This window comes from Hippopotamus amphibius, chromosome 11, assembly GCF_030028045.1.
Source record: "Hippopotamus amphibius kiboko isolate mHipAmp2 chromosome 11, mHipAmp2.hap2, whole genome shotgun sequence".
In the NCBI taxonomy this organism is placed as follows: Eukaryota; Metazoa; Chordata; class Mammalia; order Artiodactyla; family Hippopotamidae; genus Hippopotamus; species Hippopotamus amphibius.
The window spans coordinates 54,758,404-54,774,883 of record NC_080196.1 but is presented as its reverse complement, the minus strand read 5'-3'; the positions used below and the strand labels follow the sequence as shown (position 1 = coordinate 54,774,883).

Genomic DNA, 16,480 nt, shown 5'->3' with positions numbered 1-16,480 from the left:
CTAACTTGAATAACTCTTGTTGAAAACTTCATTCAGACGGACTGACAAATATTTTCACAGGGCCCCAAACTTAAAGGAAATGCTGTGATCAACGGGACTACTCTGAACACCTCTGCCAGGAACATATTAAAGACAAAAGGCATGCATCCAAAATCTCCTGGACATTTCTAGAAATCCATGCCATTCAAACAACCCCCACAATGCTCTTTTAAATTCTAAGAAAATGAATTATTAATAAAATATTAATACTTCAAATTAATCCATACTTGCTTTATATGGATCAAACTCTACCTGCTGGTGCAAAGCCCAGACCTGAGAAGCACTACTGTAAAACCTTCATTTTTACAGCTGAGAAAGCTCAAGCTCTGAAGAATAAAATGATTCAGTGAAGGTCAAAGAACCGTGACCAGTCAGCCAGGTGCTGACCTAGCCCAGTAAGGGAGAGACTAGGAAGCAATGGGTGCCCACAAGTGAAGCACGGTTCGGCACTAGGGGGCAAAGTTCAAGAATATTAAGAACAAATTTTGCTAAGTATCTCTTCGGTTCACTTGTCCCCTGCTCACGACTAATAAATGTGGGCAGAGGAAAAAAATATGCTTTGTTTATGTGAGCTTTACAAATCCCCTTAATAAGACAAAGGAAGCCCCTGAATAATCAGTGTAAACAATATACTTAATCACATTTTGTAGGATTTGGAGCAGAATCTTACCACTTCAAGGAAGTGTAGAAGCATAAAGCCATTATATATTTCCTTGTACAACCTGCATTGCTCTTACAGATAACTAAGGTTTTTTGTTTTGTTTTGTTTTTTGGCCATGCAGTGCAGCTTGTGGGATCTTAGTTCCCTGACCAGGGACTGAACCCAGGCCCTCAGCAATGAGAGTGCAGAGTCCTAATACTGGACCACCAGGGAAGTCCCTACAGATAACTGATTTTTGATCCTGACCCTGGTGAGGAACAGAACCTTTCATCCCAGTACCACTTATGGACGAAGCATTCATTCATCTCTTCATTCATGAACAACATGTCTGTGTGACAGCTTCTCCCCAGAATTTCACTCTCCTTTCCTTGAGATCATCTGACCCACATCGGTAGACTCTGCCCCAAGCCAGGCTCTAGAACTTTCAGCCTCAAGTCATCTTTGACATAAACCTCAAGTTTATCCCAATTCTGAAATGTGGGGGCTTCTGCTTTAACTTTGAGACTTAGACTGTACTTTGCATCCTAGATCCTGTAATTAAATCCCTTATCTTAAGAAGAAAAAAAAAAAAGCAAGCCTTGGCTGGCTTATTGTTGCCAGCTGCCTTCCTAGGGACTATCTAGCCCTCGGACCTAACATCCCCACACAGACCACTGACTGGCCCTTATCTACAGCACCCGCCTCCCTTTATGGTTGTGTTTGCTCATCCAATGAGCAAGCCCAACTGACTGCCTTACAGAGCTAACACCCCTGATTTCTGCCCCTCTTCCACCACCAAACCCTCCCAACCTATTCTATGGCACTAGGGTAACCAAATATAACTGAGCCTGTTCAGAAATGAAAGTTCTAGTAATACATTTTGTTAATTATTAGAGTGTTATTTTTTCTTTCTATTTAACAACCTTAATTAACTAAACTTTATATTATCTTATAGAACAAATGTTATTAAATGTCAAGTATTTTCCGCTGAAAAATAATTACTTCAGTTTCAGCATAACTTTTCTCAATAAAGCTCAAATACTATGTCTATTTCATGTAACTTGGCAACCCTCAAAGCTTGTACAGCAAACAGGTTCCCCCTCTCGTGCAGATTCTAGTCTAAAGGTAGTGGTGGTCTATGACGCCACCTTCAGAAGAGTTCTAAGGGCAACTATGGGGTGGGAGGAGCCCGTGACCATTTAGCAGTGTTTCCTCGGGCACAGTGGGAGGGGCAGTGCAGAGGCCACATTTCTGACACTCCCATGTTGCGGTGCGATGATGGAAGTTGTGGTCCTTTTCGTGTACAGTGTGGATTTGGATTAAAAAATTTACCAAGTGATATCAATCCAAACATTAGTTGCCTAAATTTGATGAGGCCTCAAAAATATACTGAGGTCACAGCACTTTATCACTTTCTTACAAAACAAGGAGAACATGGAGGGGAACCACACCAAGCCAAATCATAAAAAGAAGTCAACTAGCAAGTGTCAATCCCAAATGTTCTCTTATTTCCTATCAATTGAAGAAATCTGGTTTTCATACATGTCATACCCTGTGTATTCTCCTAAGAATCTCCTCCACTACGGTCTCTGATCATGTATGAGACCATCCTAGCCAAGAGGAACCCTGCCAGAGAGGTATCTCAGGTACCTCTAGCCCCAAATCCAAGCTCCTTTAGATATAGCACCATAACTGCCATCTGTACCCATTTGCCCAAATACGTTACTTATCCTCTATCAAGATTGGGTATATCTGATATAAACTATAAAAACTACCTAGGAACATATTTTTAGCTATTTAACCTTTACTATGTATACATATATATATAATATGCATTTTTATTATACCTATGAGTAAAATATTGGGTTGGCCAAAAAGTTTGTTCAGGTCTTTAAATGCAAATAGAATCAAAACAATTGTTAATTGCAAAAGGAGGTCAGAGTTAGGGAGCAACTTTTTAACAAATTTTAATCATTTAATCATTTCCCACCAATAAAATTTAATTTTATACACATCAGACGATAGAATAAGCCAAATGTTTCATCTAAGCTATGTCTTATCTTACGGTTCTCAAATGAAATTATTCCCAACAGTTTAGGGGGAAAAGTTACATTCTTTTTTATTGTTAATAAAAATAAGCCCCCAAAACTCACCCAAGGATTTAAAGAGGCTAAATTAAATTGTGAATAAGTGAATATCAAACAAGTTAGAAAGTGACAAAGTGAAAGAAAGCTAAATTCAAGAACACTATATGATTTTTTTAAATTTAAAGCTAGTATAGGGACTTCCCTGGCAGTGCAGTGGTTAAGAATCCACCTGCCAGTGCAGGGGACACGGGTTCGATCCCTGCCCCAGGAAGATTCCACATTCCGAGGAGCAACTAAGCCCATGCGCCACAACTACTGAGCCCATGTGTTACAATTACCGAAGCCCACACACCTACAGCCTGTGCTCCCCAACAAGAGAAGCCACCACAATGAGAAGCCCACGCACCTCAACGAAGAGCAGCCCCCACCTCCCACGACTAGAGAAAAAGCCCGTGTGCAGCAACAGAAACCCAACACAGCCAATAAAAAAAAATAAAAAATAAAAAAATAAATTTTAAAAAATAACGCTAGTACAAAAGGTGGTCAAACACTAACTAACTTTCCCTGACATTCTGCTAGACTCTCCTCAGCCCATTATAATCTATACTAAAACCCCAGTGCAAGACCTAAGGCAAGTAAGATCTAATGACAATATGAAGAACAACACTTCAGATTTTTTTTCAACCTCAAGAATCACTTTACGGACTCCAAACATATATTTACTTAAGACTGTTTTCGTAGTTCTTTACTTGAATCAAAATATCTTGAAACATTCATCTTTTTACAAAGGGAAGCAATGGCTCAGTGAAAATATATGTGCAGTATATGTGAGCTGACAAAATGCCCTTACATAAATTTCCTCATTTGATTCTCCTAACAATTTTGTAAGAAGGGCCGGACATATACTATTTCCCCTCGACAGATAAAGAAAGAGCGAGTCAGAGGGGTAACATGGTTTGCCTGAGGTTATAACTAAGCAATAATAAGTGTCAGAGCCAAGAATCAAAACCACATCTTCTACAGCCAACTTTTATGTTCTTTCCATGTTACCATGTGACATTAAACAGTTGATGTGCAACCTTCTGGAAGGGCAAAGGAACTTGGTAGCAATCAACATGACTCCATAGGAAAAACATTTTTTCTGGGTCAACTTAATTTCCAGCAAACCTAAGTCATCATCTTCTTACCCTATCCTGCCCTTCCTGCCTTCCCTACCATGCAGGCACCCAGGCAGGAAGCCTGAGAGCCTTCCAAGAGTCTTTCCTCTTTCTTACCCTCTACGTCCTGTTCTATTTCTTAAATCACTCTCAGTCTGACTCCTTCTCCCTACTACTACTCATCCTCATTCAGATCTCCATAACCTCCTGTATGAACAGCCATAATACTCCTAACAGGTCCACCAACTTAGAGGCTACTAAGATCTAATGATAGTATGAAATGCATAGTAGTAACTCTGCCCTCAGTTTACTCGGTTCAATCCATCTTCCTCAAGTTTATCTTTCCAAACACAGTAATCTGCTTACATCATTTTCCTGCTTCAAATGCTTATATGGCTCTCCACTGCCTATACAGTCTATAAATACAAACTCAGTCATGTGGCACAAAAAAAAAAGCCCTTCACAACCTGATCCCCACCGACACACCTTTCCAGCCTGTCTCTTTCTCCACCCCTCCCACACACATCCATCGCTCCAGGCCCAGTGGACGCCCACTGCAGAGAGGACAAACAGGTTCAACCTCACGTGCCAACTCCAAATAATTGGTAGCGACTGCCTGAAGCACTCTGTTGAGAACTGAGGCTGCTTATAAATTTAGCACAAAAATGTGATGACTGATTATGCAGTGTCTGCTTTTGGTATGGGGACGTGGGTGTCAGCACAAATGCCACACTACAATCCGCGTACTATGGCTCCTTGAATAGTTCTTCCACATTTCTAAGCCTTTGTGCTTCCTGTTGCTTCTGCCTAACACGCTGTTCTCCTTTTACTCTATGGCTCATCCTTCCAGACCTCCAGACGATAGACCTCCTCTGTAAACCTGCCTGAGGTCACACCAAGCAGAGTCAGTCAGTCTCTCCCTTAGACTCATACAGCCGTCTGTATGTCTTTATTATTTGGAATTATTGGACTGTAAGTGTTAATTTACACTCCTGTGATCCTCTTGAAGGTATGGGTATACTTCCTTTCTCTCTGTATCTTCAACATCTAGTCCAGAACACTTGCAAGGCACTCAAGTACTGGTGAGATGAATAAATGAAGACATTAACAGGGGATTCCTCTAACATGATATTTCACTAAAATCCAGGTAGATATGGCAAAGTCCAGTATCAGACAACCTGTAGTTACTGTCAGTGGCAGTAGTCTACCACTAGTCATCATATATTTCCACATATATCTTTATCTCTCAGAAATACAAACTATTAAGGGAGTATACTAGATAGGAATTTGGCTTCCAATTAGATTAGGCAGGGGAGAAGATGTGAAATACGAGAGAAAAAGACAACAGACCCATTTTTTTTTTAAATGCTCTAGCACAAGTAGTATAAAAAGATCTAAGAGTCAGTTTTCAGAAGCTAAATGTGGACCAGCAAATCTTGTTATTATTAGGGATACAGCCTTTCCATATACATGACACTAGTCAAAGCCTTATTATATTCACACTAATGTCCTGGATTGGTTTTAATTTTTAAAGTTTGTGAGGTGCAATCATTTTGGAAAGCTTTTAGCAACATCAGCTAACACTGAACATACACATACACTATGAATTAGCAATTCCATTTCCAGGTATATACTCAACACAAATGCTACATTTGTTCACCAAAAGACACATTTAATAGTGTTCACAGCAGCATTATTCATAATATCCAATAAATGGTTGTCCAAATGTAAGATCCCAAAACTCAAATGTCCATCTAGAGTAGAACAGACAAATTACGGTCTAGTCGTAACAATGGACTATGACACTAAAATGTGAATAAACAAACTATGACTATATGCAACAATGTGGATCAATCTCACAAAGTTCAGAGAAAGAAGTTAGACATAAGGTAGCCTAATACTGGTTGATTCTACATGTTTCAGCTCAAATACGGGCAAAATGCATGGCATGAGAAGTCATGATGGTGGTGACTCAGGTGGTTGGTGACTGAAAGGGTGAACAGGCAGACCTTCTGGGAGCTAGTAATGTTCTGTTCCCTAATGTGTGTCCTGCTAACATGAGTGTGCTCACATTGTGAAAATCCATCATTTATGATTTATGCACTCTTCTGTTACATTTTAATTAAAATTTGCTCTAAAAATTAAGACAAAATAGAGATATTCCCAGACTAACAAAAGCTGAGTGAATTCAACAGTGGCAGACCTGCACTAAAGTAAACACTAAAGGGAGCTCTTCAGGCAGGAAGAAAATAATTCCAGAAGAAAGTATACTAATGTAGGAAGAAAAAGGAACATGGAAAGAGCAAATATGTGGAAAAATCCACATGAACATTAAATTTTACAAAAATATTATCTTATATATAAAACCTATGATAAACTAAAATACATGTCAACAATCATAAAAAAGCAAAAGGAGATAAATGGAGTTACAGTGTTCTAATACCTCTGCATTGACCAGAGAGTAATATAACTAGCAATTTATATGAAACTTTAATAAAAAGTCAATAATCCATGTTGTAAAGCAACTAGTAAAATAACAGTAAAGGAATATACAACAAGCAAGCTAACAAAGGAAGAAATTTTAACAATTAAAAAATACTTAATAAAAAAGAAGATAAAATGATAGAAAATTAATACAGAACTAGTGAGATAAACAGAAAGCAAATAGTAAGATAATGTGTTTTAAAATTACTGATTTTAAAAATCAGTAATTACATTAAATGTAAATAAAATAAATAATCCAATTTAAAAGTACATATTGCTATATTAGATTAAAAAAATAAATCTGAACTATACTCTCCTCGTAAAAGACACATCTTAAATGTAAGAATATAAAAAAATTGATAGTGAAATTATGCAAAGGAATATACCATGCAAACATTAACCAAAGAAAGCTGATGTAACTACACACACATAACTATAGCCACATATCCAAAAACATCAATCCACCAAGAAGTTATCACAACTCTAAATTTGTATGCACCTTAAAATATAGTCTCAATATAAATAAAAACTGACAGAATAATCCATGGATCAAAGGAGAAATTACAATGGAAACTGGAAAGATACTTAATTTAACAATAACAAACATGTGATGATACATCAAAACTTCTAGGAGAGTAACATCAGAAACACAGCAACGCAAAAAACTCTATTCATCGAAGCACATCATTAACAATGTGAAAAGGAAAGCCACAGAGTTGGAGAAGATAACTGCAATACACATGGCTGGCCAATGGCTCATGTCCAGAGTACACTAAAATCAGAACATGTAAAAATAAGGAGAAACAAAAAACACAGGAGAAGTAGATCAGCAGTTACCAGGCACTGGACAAGGGGAAAATGGGCAGTTACTGCTTAACGGTTACAGTTTGTTTGGGGCAATAAAAAATTTTGGATATAGATAGTGGTGACAGTTGTACAACACTGTGAATGTAATTAATGCCAATAAATTAAATGGTTAAGATGGTAACTTTTATGTTATATATCTTATAAGAAAAAAAACCTAACAGAAAAATGGTCAAATGACCTGAACAGAAACTTCACAACAGAGATATCCTCATGGCCAATAAACATATGAAAAGGCCCTCAACCTGATTAGCCATCAGATAAACACAACTTAAAGCCATTATGAGCACTTACTAGGTGGCACAGTGGTTAAGAATCTGCCTGCCAATGCAGGGGACACAGATTCGATCCCTGCCCCAGGAAGATACCACATGCTGCGGAGCAACTAAGCCCGTATGCCACAACTATTGAGCCTGAGCCCATGAGCCATAATTATTGAGCCCATGTGCCACAACTACTGAAGCTCACACACCTAGAGCCCATGCTCCACAATAAGAGAAGCCACCACAATGAAGAGTAGCCCCCGCTCATCACAAGTAGAGAAAGCCCGTGTGCGGCAACGAAGACCCAATACAGCCAATAAATAAGTAAATTTATTTTTTAAAGCCATTATGAGATATGTACTACTCAAATAGCTAAGCTTCACATTTTTTAATAACATTTCCAAGTATTAGAGTGGATGTAGAGCAACAGATACACTGCTAGTAAGAAAGGTAAACTGAAACCAGCACTTTGTACATACTGTGTCATTCATTAATGATTTGTGCACTTTTCTGTATGTATATTGAACTTCCAACAAAGAAAAAGCCTAAGAAAGTAAGTTTTGAGGAGGAAATATCAAAAGAAATTAAATTTTTATTCAGAAGTGGCCAATGATTTAATTATCTTCAAAGAGACACAACATACACCAGTCTTCAAGAGATTCTGATTACCAGCCTGTCATCACTAAAACCAAAAACAGCTGCTGAACTCTCATGCAACTAGATGAAACCTGCTCAAACTGCAGAAAAACGTTTTCTTAACATATTTTCTTTGTATGATGAGGATAACGCAAGCAGCAGAACAAGACAGGGTATCTATTTAAAACCAATAGAATGCCAGTTAAATATTGCCCTAAGAACAACAGTCTGGACCAGATAAGCCGAATAAATTCAATGCCTGTGCGGGGCAGGCCGGGGGGACAACAACCACCTTGTCCTGACCTTGTTATACTACCACTCAAAAGTAACTACACAGAAGTTAGAATTAGGGAAAAGACCACTACCTTTCCTAATAAATTTGCATTATTATTCATATACATCAGTATTTTTCTGGTCCCCAAAGTAATCAAGATCCCATGTAACAATCTGAAATACTTAGACAAGACCAAAAACCATTTGCTCAATGATAGATATTTAGTCTTCATCTCTTTTGTTTGGTTTAAGACATTTTAGGAACATTTTATCTACATGTTGCACTTTCAGAGCCACAGTGAAAATGCATGTTTACAAAATGGGGAATCATTTCAAATCTGGTTGACTGTCAACATTCTGCATGGCTCTGCTGCTGCTTTAGGGACACCTCTAGCCCAAAGGGGCAAGAAGTACTTGCAAGAGGGAGGCCAGTGATCCCAAGATTTGTCCCGAACCAGTTCCTGAGCATCCACAAATCTCAAGTCAATTCATTGACCCCAGGCCGCATTTCACTGACCTTCCCTTAGCTCCAGTCCATCCAAGTTTATACCCCAACACAGGCTCCTCTGGCTTCAGTTCCCAGGTATATCTCCCTTCTGATAAACAGGCTGGGCAGACTGCTCTCTCCGAGCCTCCCTACTCAACTTGGCTCTGTGGTATTTAATAAACTGCTGAACAAAGGAATGAATATACAGTCAGACAGTGGTGGGCAAGCCAGTAAAAGCAAGATAACAGACACAGATACTTTCCAAATCTAACAAAGTCTGAACAACAAAAATAATCAAACCTTTTACCATCTCAATTCTTCTATATTAAAAACAAAACCACCAGGCTTCCCTGGTGGCACAGTGATTAAGAATCTGCCTGCCAATGTAAGGGATATGGGTTTGATCCCTGGTCTGAGAATATCACACATGTCTCGGGGCAACTAAGCCCATGCACCACAACTACTGAGCCCATGAGCCAAAACTATTGAGCCCTTGAGCCACAACTACTTAGAGCCCGCGTTCTGAAACAAGAGAAGCCACCACACTGCAATGAAGAGTAGCCCCCGCTCGCTATACCTACAGAAAGCCCATTCACAGCAAAGAAGATCCAACACAGCTAATAAATAAATAAATAAATAAATTTAAAAGGAAAAACAAACACCTCTGTAGCAACAAGGACACCCAGCCCTGAGCTCCCTGGAGATATGTCTGATTCTAGGGCTGGGGCAGAAAATACACATGATAAGCCTTGATAAGCCTTGAGGCACCTTGTAATGCCAGAAAGTAAGGATGTGCTCAAAAACGCAAAAGGATGGGGCACATCAAAGGGACATGGGGGACTTCCCTGGTGGCACAGTGGTTAAGAATCCACCTGCCAATCCAGGGGACAAGGGTTCGATCCTGGTCCAGGAAGAGCCCACATTCCGAGGAGCAACTAAGCCCATGCACTACAACTACTGAACCTGCACTCTAGAGCCTGCAAGCCACAACTATTGAGCCTACATGCCACAACTATGGGCACCAAGAGCCCATGCTCTGCAATAAGAGAAGCCACTGCATTGAGAAGCCCGCGCACCACAATGAAGAGCAGCCCCCACTCACCATAACTAGACAAAGTCCACGCACAGCAACAAAGACCCAATGTGGCCATAAATAAATAAATAAATAAATTTTTTTTTAAATTGAAGATATAATGGCTGAAAATTCTAAACCATTCTTAAGTGTACACTAAGCTGTACACTTAAAAATGGTTAAGATAATAAACTAAAAAAAAAAAAGGGACACGGGAGCCAAACTGAAGGAGCTTCCAATGGCCACAGGTGGAACAATTTGAGCAACAAAAGAACATAGTAACAGATAACAAAGTATAAAATATATATGAATCCAGACTTAATAAATGATTGAATAAATAGGTAAATGGGGAGAAGAGTCAAATCTTCCTTACAGAAGAATTCCCAAAAATACTAAGTAGATATTCGCTACTCCAGGAGTAGGCCCCCGAGAATGCAGCCTGGACTCAGTAACTCCCTTCCAAAGAAAAAAGTATAGAAATGGTACAAACAGTAAAACTCTTTAGTGGAGAAACCTGGCAAACAAGACTCACATCACCAGTGGTGCTGTGTGGATATCATGTGCCCCAATTCAATGTGACGAGGCAAGCCCTTCCCCACTCCAGTACTCTTCACTCAAACGCAAAACCCCAGCCTCGTCAAGAAAACATCAGGCAAACCTAAATGGAAGGGCATTGTGCAAAATCCCCAACCAGTACTCCTCAAGACTGTCAAGGTCATGGGAAACAAGGAAAGTCTGAGAAACTGCCATGGAGCAAAAGAGACTAACAAGACAAGGTGACTAAATGCAACAAGGTGTCCTGGGTGGGATTCTAGAACAGGAAAAGGACACTAACAGAAAAACCAGGGAAAACCCAAATTAAGTCCAGAGTTTACTTAATAATAGTGGGCGATTCGTTTTGACAAATGTACCCAGTAATATAAGATGTTAACATTAAGGGAACCAGGTGAGAGGGACACAGGAACCCTCTGCACTATGTCTGCAACTTTTCTTTAATCTAAAATTATCTCAAAATAAAAAATTTATTAAAAAAATATTAAATTTGGCAATTTGGCAACAGGCAATATTTTCTTCATAGTTTTAAACAAGTATCTGGGAAAGGGCAGTTTCTTTTTTTCCACTTAGCCAACAGGGAGCAAATGGGAAATATAATATGACTCCAAGATTATAAAAGTGGGATGGGAACTATTGTCATTTTACAGAACCTATGAAGCAGGAAAGCAATTGCAACCTTACAAATAAAACAGAGTATGGTATGTCAATTGCATTTCAATAAAAGTTCTTAAAAAGTAAAAAATAAAAACTTTTTTAAAAAATAAATAAAAGATATGGACACCAAGTGGGAAAAGTGGGGATGGTTGGGGGGGATGAATTAGGAGATTGGGATACCAAATTGTACACTCTAAATATATGCAGTTTATTGTAAAAAAAAAAAAATGCATTTCATAAATGTGTATAAAAGGATGTAAAATCCTTGAATGATGGACTAAACTTTCCAAAGCCTGAAAAAAATATATATATATATCTGAAAGTAAGTAAATAAATAAAAGAGTGTAACTCATTGTCTCTTATCAGTATACAGTCCTTGGTAGATCAATGATTTTTTTAATAAATTTATTTATTTCATTTATTTATTGGCTATGTTGGGTCTTCGTTGCTGCACACAGGCTTTCTCTAGTTGCTGCAAGCGGGGGCTGCTCCTCATTGTAGTGGCTTCTCTTGTTGTGGAGCACGGGCCCTAGGAGCGTGGACTTCAACAGTTGCGGCACATGGGCTCAGTAGTTGTGGTTCATGGGCTCCAGAGCGCAGGCTCAATATTTGTGGCACACGGGCCTAGTTGCTCTGTAGCATGTGGAATCTTCCCAGGGCAGGGCTCGAACCCTTGTCCCCTGCATTGGCAGGAGGATTCTCCACCACTGCACCACCTAGGAAGTCCAATCAATGATTTTTTCCTTCTAAAGTTGAGTCAAAACTCTTAGTAAAGAAATGGCTTTCCAAAAGAGTCCCAACTTAATTATGTACCAATATCTGTATGTGACTAATATTTTTCCACCATGTTCCTTTGCATAAGGCAGAAACACAGATACAAAACCACAAATACATTATTCCAAAATTTCTCCCAAAAATCACTATGGCCACTCTCACACAACTCAAGTGGAAGTACATTGGAGAGTAAACTGGAGTCAAAGCAGCAACAATCTTAACTGATTATGGCTAAAATATCTTAATCTTCCAAACTATCATCTTGACACTTGGTTAAAGGCCCTCCCAGGGGCCTAGAAGGAGACTGTACAAGGGAGCAGCTTCCAAGTTGAGCTGCATTAGCTTCAGGGTAAACTGATCACTCTGTGTTCTATTTTCTCCTCTATGATGACTAAACTTGGACACTGCTTGCACGTAGTAGGGACTCAATGCATGTTTTTAAAATTGAATTAAGCCCACATATCTGGGCATATTGTTCACATGGAATAATTCTTACCTGTTGCTGTAACTGACAAGGTATTTCACCAATCCCTAATACTGTCATTCACCACCAGCCTCTACTCTGGACACACACACCTCAAGTATTCCTTTCATTTAGTGATCTGAAATGTGAACACTCAAGAAAAATATCAAGAGTGAACAAAAATTAATGTTTTAAAACATGTTTTCACTATTTCAACCTTCTCCATAAATATTCTCTTTAAACTCAAAAAGGATATTACTCCAAGACCACTTCCCCACCAAATTGGTGTGAACCGTGCTGAGAAGCCTCACTGATCACATCTTCTTTTCAAATCCCAAACAAAGCCCCAGTGTCCCTACACCAAGGGATGCCTTTACTAACATGCACGCAATCCTTCATTGCTCCTCCTAGGAAAACCTATTACTAATCTTACGGTTATTTTAAATCAAGAGGTATTCATAATTTTGAAAGTATTCTTTATACATTTAAAGCTAAAGGGACATCAAAAATTTTGAAATCAAATCTGAAACAAGTTATTTTTGTCAGATGGGTATTCATGGTCTACAAGACTGCTAAAACCATGCAGTGGTTCTAAGCTCTAGTACTACTGTTAATAATTCTTTGTGGCATCCCAGAAAAAACATGTTCTAATCATGTGGAGATTGGAATATAACCTAAATTCCATCAATGACTACTTTCTAAAGAACATGTACACTAAAACGTGTCTAAAGGCCAGTTAGGTGCACCAGTGACAAACAGCAGATTGTATGTCAAGAGCCTGAGTGTCTTTAATTCATTAATTTATAATTGTGTGAATGAAAACTTCATCAGCCTGTATGTAATAAACTTTTACCAAACAATAAGGTCTTTTTATGACTACAAGTGCATAAACATTGGGGAAAATAAAAATTTTAAGCCACCTAAGATAAATCATAAACCCTCTTGATTCTAATCAACAAATCACCCTCCTGACATCACAGAAATACTTCATAAAATATATTGCCCATTTTAAGATCCTGATTTATAATTTAATCTCTTCCTCTTAAGATATTCTCTAAAGAACTAACTTTTCCTTCCTCTTTAATCTTCCTCAGTCCTATATCACACTGCTTTCATGGCCATGTTAGTAAATGACTTTAAGTTACATCTGAATGCTAAATAAAATTATCCACTCTTTATTGTTTTCTTTCAACACTGGTTTCATTTCCATGCCTCCCACATTTTCTTACTTCTCTTATATGTATTTCTAATTTTTTTAATTCAACCCGAATGTGAATATTCTGTATGTGTTGACACCATTAAAAGAAAACAAGGTCTAAAATCAATTACTGCTACATTCAATTCCAAAACAAGTCAAGAGTGAGTGTGAAGTGCTATTTCTTTCTATGGGACTAAACGGAGCGATACTGCTGATAATGTTAAGAACCAACTATTTAACTCAACAGCAGAGGGAACGGTGGCCAGCTGAAGAGTCACACACTGGAAGATTACAGCTGGGATCCATTTCCCCACACTAAACACAATCTACGGCACCACCCATCATCTGCTAGACCAGTGGTTCTCAACAAGGCACAGCTGCCATGATGGAGACTTTACTCAGGGGAGGGGGCAGGTGGTTACTGGCATCTGGTGGTTTGAGACCCCGGATGCTGCTAAACATCCTACACAGGCACAGGACAGCCCCCACAACAAAGAGTTATTCAGTCAAAAATGTCAGTGCATAGGCTGAGAATCCCTGACATGTGTCCCAATTCTGAGTAAAAAATACAGAACAGCTGGACAGAGGCACCATGGTGCTGTGAAAGGACCACAAAATCAGGGGAGCAAGGAACTAAAACTTACTCAGTACCTGCTACGTACGGAGACTTGCGTCAGGCACTTCACACATATCATCTCCCTTAAACCTCCTCCCGTAGGAAAAAGTGTCCTATTCCCATATTAAGGATGAGAAGGTTGCACTCAGGGAGATAAAGGAACTCATTCAAGGTCACCCAGCTAGAAGGGGAGGAATCATGATTCCAATTCAAACCAAGTCTGTTCCATTCCACTACAAAGGCTAGAGGGTAAAAGGCCTGGATTTGACTCAAAGAGTTACCAGTATGAATTCAAGCACATCACTTAACTTCCTAAACCTGCATTTAGAAAATAAGTCAACGGATAGCATGTGAAAATACAAGTGCTATTGACTGCCAACATACAATCATGTTAAACACCTTACAACGAAAACCAAAGTGCTTCTTAGAATGGAGGTTTCATGATTACCATTTCTCTTAAAAACAGAATTTATACAAGTGCGCAGAGTACCAAGTTACACAGTGTTTTTAAGAATCAAGAGTAAATATTCAGAAGACATTGTGCCCTCCATAGCTACACAACTAGGAGGAAATAAATTACCCAATGTAAACCATACTTTAGCATGAACTTCCCAAATTTTTAATCGATCAGCCCTAAAATGCTCAAGACCATATCAGCAACTTTGACTGGGCTCTCTCTACAATTGGCAGCAAAGGTCACGAGCAGAACTAAGGAGGAGGAGGATAGATTACAAGTTCATTACTGCTGCTGCAGGAAACAACTCTGCCATTCTCTCCAGAAAGAGAACGTATTACACTGAGGTCAACACATTATCATTCATACTAATACTGCAAAAAGTAATTCATTTCAACATACGGTTATGATTTTTTAAAAAAAACTACCACCAGAATTCATTAGTCTTTGACAATTAAACTACTAGTAGGTCTACAAATATAACGAACTCTGGGATTAAGTTCAAGGACAATGTAAACTCCGGTTTGCTGCTTCTGGAAATCACCACTACCGATGCTACTTCTAAAAGCAGGGTGCACACAACCATTTTTCCCCTTGAAACACTGGATCTCAAGGCATAGCTTTACTATATTTTATAAAAGTGTCTTTTCATAGTAATACACTGTAAATAAATTATAATTGCAAATATTTCCCACTAATATTGTCCAAATTTAAAAGCAATAGACACATCAAATAAACTAAAAAACTGAAATAATTTCAAGAGAATCATAAAAAGACTAGCTTTAAATTAAAATTCTAAAAATCTGTTTACCTGACACCAAAAATAAATAATAAATGTTGTTGGAATTGGAAGAATTGATAACATACTCTTGACTGTTCTCTATTTTAATCAATTTAATAAGGATTTTCATTAAAAGGCACTTTACTAATTCTGAAGTACATCTTTCACCTTAAGCATTTTGACACTTCCATCAACTTTCTAAAAGTAAGGGTGGATTTTTTTTCTTATGTTTTTAATAGATTTGTCTCTTAAAAGGTTGAATTAGATAAAAACAGATTGGAGAAACCAATTATTAACCGCCTCTTCATCATCAATAGATATTTGGGTAAGCCATAGCTATATGTTGATGGGTAGGTGATAATCTTGAAGAATTTACATTAGATAACAACCTAAGTAAAATCCATTTTATCCACTTATCTGACATCCTGCCAACTTTTTACAAGCCTGTTTTTCATCACAACAAATTTTAATGTACAGGGAAATCGTATTATTTGTTTATTTTTATAATAATTCGGTCCCTTCATTTCTCCCAAAATAGGAGAATTCTCCTCAGGGCTCAGATTTCTTTACATTTCCAACCGAGGGAACAGCGTTGCCAATCTTTGAAAAGTACTACCAGCTGACAACTCCTTTGCGAAGGCGCAGCCCTCCCGCCAGCGCATCACCCCCGGACCAGGTCTCCGCGAACCCCGGCAGCGCCGAGCGCATCCCACCCGGCTCGGCCGCGAGCAGCACCAGCGCGCAGAAACGGCCTCCCGCGTCCAGAGACTGACGCCACTCTCCCTCCCCCGGGCCGCGGGCAGCGGGCAGCGAGGACCCGGACCCCCGCCCGCCCCTCGCCCACGCTCCGACCTACGCGGCCGGCGCTCTGCCGCAGGCCCGGCCGCTTCCCCGACCTCCCGTGAGGGGTGGGGGGCGCGGGGCCGAAGGGCCCAGGCGGTGGCTGGGGTCCTCCGGGGGGCCGCGGGAGATGGGGGGGGGTC

General features: G+C 39.2%; 1 protein-coding gene across 7 annotated transcripts in view; it reads right to left on the bottom strand.

The window, feature by feature from the left end:
• Positions 1 to 16,480, bottom strand: part of SPIRE1 (spire type actin nucleation factor 1) — a 214,381-nt gene that overhangs the window by 197,084 nt on the left and 817 nt on the right. The window lies entirely within an intron of this gene.